Source organism: Leptonychotes weddellii, chromosome 14, assembly GCF_054177405.1.
Source record: "Leptonychotes weddellii isolate Sample4059 chromosome 14, ASM5417740v2, whole genome shotgun sequence".
NCBI classification, from domain to species: Eukaryota; Metazoa; Chordata; class Mammalia; order Carnivora; family Phocidae; genus Leptonychotes; species Leptonychotes weddellii.
In genome coordinates, this window is record NC_138382.1 from 46521225 (window position 1) to 46526763 (window position 5539).

The window sequence follows — 5539 nt, forward strand, 5'->3', positions numbered from 1 at the left end:
GGTGGGGGCGGGCGCGGGGCCACCGGTTGGAGCGGGGTTTTCGGGACTCGAGCGGGAGGGCGGGGCCTCTGGGGCGGAGCCGCGACGCGTGGGCGGGGACTCGGGAGGGGGTTGCAGGGGGCGGAGCCGTCCCGAGGGCGGCTGGCCTCCCCGGGGCGCCGCGCCGCGCGCTCGGGTTCCCACACCGCCCTTCTCCCGAGCCCTCGTCGTGTGGCTTCGGTCGCTACCGAGCCGCGCCTCCTCCGCTTCCTCCTCCTCCTCCTGGCTGCCCTCGAGAGGCACCGCCGCTTCCTGCGGTGCTGAAGGGCTGGGGTACGGGCCTGGGCCTACAGCGCGGCGGCGCAGAGAGCCGGCTGGTTGTTGACTTGAGGGGTTGGGGGCCGCGACGGCGCTCCAGCCAGGGCGCCTCGGTAGGCCTGATTGGGTCCGGAAGAGGGATGGGGAAAGGTTGTCCAGGAAACGGGCTTCAACACCGGGAGGGAGGTGGGACAGCCGCGGAGGGATTCTTTGGGACCTTCGATACCCCTACCTTGGCGGGGCTAGACTCCTCTACCAATGCGGGGGCCCAGCAAGGAGGCGCCGCTCACCCTCTCGCCGCGGGAAAGGGCACGAGTCTACGCTTGTCTGGCTCAGCCTACGGCAGCCCAGCCTGGGGCATCTCAGAGGCCCACCCAGCTCGGTTTTGGGTGTGTGGGTGCCTCTTCTAGTGCATCCCGCCCCTCGAGGATACGTGCTTTGAGTGAGAGGGTGGCAAAGAGCCTCAGTGACTCCCTTGCTGGCCTGCAGGAGAGCAGCCAGCTTTGTTTACAGTTTACGTGAGCTCAGACACAATCCCAGGAAGTAGGAATTGTCCCTATCTCACAGATAAAAGAGTTCAAGGCTCAGGAAGGTTAAGAAGCTTACCTAAGATCCCACAGCTAATGAGAGACAGAGGTAGAATTCTGGCTCCAAAACCTTTATTTACCACATATTTGCCCCTGGTTGATTTGCACGTCTGGGTGGGAGGCTTAGGCACTGAAGTTGCTCTGTTCAAATTTTACCCAGAGGCCACTCTTCAGGCACACCTTGATGCTTAGTGAGCAGGGACACCTCACCCCTGAGAAGGACTCACGGAAGTGCTGTTATTAATGTGGATGGAGAAGCTGAGGGCTCTGGCAGCCAACTGAAGTGGAGGGAATGATAGCAATAACTAGCATAGCTTGGGAGTTTACTATATGCCAGTCAAGCACAAGCCTAATTGCTTTATATGCATCGTCTCAATCCTAACAACACTTTCATGTAGGTTCTTGTTACTATCTCCATTTCGCAGATGAGAAAACTGAGGCTCAGGAGTTGACTCTTGGCTGTGATCATCTAGAATACTTTCCTCACTTGGCCCTGGACACCAGGCTTTCCTGATCTTCCTCACTTCACTAGTCACTCCTCTGTCTTCCTTGTGGGCTTCTCCTTCTCTTCTCCAGTTGTTGAAGTCCCCAGGCCATAGTCCATGATGCTCTTTTCTGTCCGTTCAGACTCCCTAGGAGTGATTTATAATATCTGTATATAAATGATACAAAATTTCTGTCTTCTGCAGTTTTCCAAGGCCTCAGAACATAGCACATGATGTTCTTTTCTGTCTACACACTCCCTAGAAGTAATTTATAATAATCTGTTTGCTGATGATTGCAGAATTTCTATCTCTAGCCTAGATCTTCAGACTTATTTTCAAGTGCCTATCTTACCGGCATCTCAAACTCAATACATCCTGCCCGCCCCACCCCCACAACCTACTCCCTATACTATACCCCACTCTCATCCTTAACCTACCTCAGAGAATGGCACCACTGTTCAGCCAGTTCCTCAAGCCAAAGCCTAAAAGGTGTCCTTGATGTGCCTTTCTTATGCTAAAATGCCATTTCCAGTCCCTCAGCAAGCCTTGTCAGTGCTACATTTAAATCATCAGAATTAACCACTTACTAATTCTGCTATAACTGTCTTGGACCAAGCTACCATCATCTTGGCCTGGGTTATAATGGTAGCTTCCTAATTGGTCACTCTACTTTCACCTCCTCCCTGTCCCCTCCCCAGTCTGTTCTCCAAACAGCATCTAGGAAGATCTTTGTAAGCATAAATCAGATCATGCCGTTTTATTCAAAACAAAATCCAAATGTGTAGGAGCCCTATCTAATTGGTTCCTATCTCTCTTCCCCACCCACATCTGTCACTCTCTACCATGTTCTACCTGCTTTAGCCACACTAACCTAATTCCTATTCTCTGGAATTTGCTTATTTCTTCCTGCCTCAGGGCCTTTGTACTTGCTATTCACTTAGTCTGAAATACTCATCACCCTTATTTAATTCAGATCTCCCAAATGTCACCTTAAGAGAGAGGTCTTCTCAGACTATCCTATGTAGAATAGTCCCCCACCCAAATCTACTTAACCTGCTTGATTTTTTTCAGAGCATGTACCCAACACTATATTTATTGTTGTCTGTCTCCCTCACTAGAAGATCAGCTCCATGAGTGCAGGAACTTTCTCTCTTCACTACTATATCCTCAGCTCCTGGAATTGAGCTAGTACATAGTGGACACTGAGTAAATATTTGTTAAAATACCTGTTAAATGAATGCTTACGATCATCTTGATTATGTGGGAAGGGGAGAAGGGAAGAACTATTGCTAAGTTATTTTACTTTATTTTATTTTCTCTTATTTTAAGAGAGAAAGCGCGTGCACACAGGGAAAGGAGGGCAGAGGGAGAGGGAGAGAGAAAACCTTAAGTAGGCTCCACACCCAGCACAGAGCGTGACACAGGGCTCGATCTCATGACCCAGAGATCGTGACCTGAGCCAAATCAAGAGTCAGATGCTTACCCAACTGAGCTACCCAGGCACCCCGCTAAGTTATTTTAACTTTATTATTTATTTATTTATTTTAGAGAGAGAGTGCATGGAGGGGGGGGTGGTTGTGGAGCAGAGGGAGAGAGGGATAATCTTAAGCAGGCTCCATGCCCAGCACAGAGCCTGACATGGGGCTCGATCTCATAACCCTGAGACCATGATCCTAAGATCATGACCTGAGTTAAAGTCAAGAGTTGGATGCTCAATGGACTGAGCCACCCAGGCACCCCATCCCACTAAGTTATTTTAAACACGTAAGTTAAGAGTTGTTCACCAGGGAATTGGTCAAGGTGAAGCTGACCTCAACAGCCTATGCCTAGAAGAAAATGCCTGTCCAATGAGTGAGGGTGGGTCTAAATAATCCCCCATCTGAAAACTGAGAGGAGGTGGAGATGGAGATACGTCTTCCACGTATCCATGTAATGGCCCAGAGACAGGATGGAGTGTAGGGAGGTTAGGGGTCACAGACTTATCCCAGGACCCTCTTTGTGGCCAGGAAGCAAGGAAAAGAAACACTTGCTGTTGATTCCTTGGGACCATGCAGAGCCAGTGAGGTTCCCACCAGCCTTATCAGCACCCCCACCACCATCTAGAGGTGCCTACAATCCGTAAATTTTTTGCTTCAGAAGGTCCAGAAGGTCAGAAACGTTCAGAACAATATTGTCCAGCTGTCCAAACAGGAACTGGTCTTAGAAACAGAGACAGACCCAAGGCAACCTTTGCCACCTCTTCCCCCTTTCCACTTTGTCAGGTGGAAACTAATCCGCATCAGAGGAGATACCTGGAGAGGAAGTTGCAGGGCTGACTGGCCAAAAAACTGGAATCTGGGTTTTGTAGTTTGCCTGTTCAGTGCTGATCTGCCCAGAGCCACCCAGCTCCTGTTTCTCCCTGCGGGCTACCTTCAGCTGGTTAGCGGCATTTCCTCTGCGCCCTTATTTGTACCTGTCAGTTTACATTTCTCTTTCACCTCAGTAGATCAGAAGGACATGGAATAGTGCCTGGCACGTGGTAGACTGTTATTTCAAGGATCTGTTGCTGCATAAGATAGCACCCCAAAACTTAGTGTCTTCAAACTAACAGTTTCTTTCTCCTAATCGTGTAGGTTGACTGGCAGTTCTGCTTCACATGGCCACAGGCACAGCTGGAAGTTCCAGAATGGCTTCCCTCACATGGCAGGCAGTTGGTGCGGCTAGAGGCTGCCTTAGAATGGTCGTGGGTCAGGGGCCTTGGCTCTTCTCCACTCGGACCTCTCCATAAAGGCCTTTCACACGACTGCTTGAATTGCCTCACAAACTGGAGGGTGAGTTCCAAGAAGGAGCATTTCAAGACAAGGTAAGAAGATGCAAACCCCGTAAGGCCCAGCCTTCAGCATCACTCATTTGGGTATTTTAGTTAACTTATTGGGCAGTCTAGATTCAAAGGGAGTAGATGTGTCTTCCTCTTGTTGGGTGGAGGAGTAAAGAATCTTCAGCCCTCTTTTTTAAACCACTGCAGTTTGCCCAGTGGCCACAAATTATTTAGATTTCCCCCACATGTAGAATACATTAATCTCCTCCCAGATCCCCCAAAGGCTGAGCCTATTAAGACTTCAGGCTCAGGCTCCAGGTCAAGAATTTCATCATCTGAATCAGGTCCAGATGATTCCTCAGGTTCAGAGTCCCGTAAACTATGAAACAAGTTCCCTTCATCCTCTTTCTGAGCAATTCAGTCCAAAAGCCATTAGGTAGGGATGAGCAAGGTAGGAGTCTAAACCTCATAGACAGTGTGTCAAAGCCCAATCAAATGAAGAGAGGATGGGGTGATGAGTGGGGAGGGTGGCAGCCTTAAGTAGGGTACAGGGTGCAGCGTGTCAAAGCCCAAGCAGAGTAGAGGGCATCCATGGGGGATTAGGGTATTAGGGGTTTCTGTGAATTAGGGCAGCCCAGAACAGGGTGTTAGAGCCCAAGTGGGATGAGGAGATTGTTAAATACAGGGAGACTGATTAGAAGTAACTATATGGGGCACCTGGGTGGCTCAGTTGGTTGGGCGACTGCCTTCGGCTTAGGTCATGGTCCCAGGGTCCTGGGATCAAGCCCCACATTGGGCTCCCAGCTCAGCAGGAAGCCTGCTTCTCCCTCTCCCACTCCCCCTGCTTGTGTTCCCTCTCTCACTGTGTCTGTCTCTGTCAAATAAATAAATGGAATCTTTAAAAACAACAACAACAACAAAACACTAAAAAAAAAAAAGAAGAAGAAGAAGAAGTAACTATATATATGGCTAATGAGAGTCACCTAAGTTTCTGACTGTCAGAGAAGGGAGTTACAAATATAGACAAGGACAAAACAAAAATGAACTCTTTTTTTTTTAAAGATTTTATTTATTTATTTTGACAGAGAGAGAGACAGCGAGAGAGGGAACACAAGCAGGGGGAGTGGGAGAGGGAGAAGCAGGCTTCTCGCGGAGCAGGGAGCCCGATGTGGGCCTCGATCCCAGGACCCTGGGATCATGACCTGAGCCGAAGGCAGATGCTTAACAACTGAGCCACCCAGGCACCCCCAAAAATGAACTCTTTGACACTTTATTGGAATTAGAGAAATTGGTGTGAATTCATGGTTTTCAATATATAGATAGATAATGAAATAAATACAGGGGTGTGTGTGTGTGTGTATTTACATGTAAAT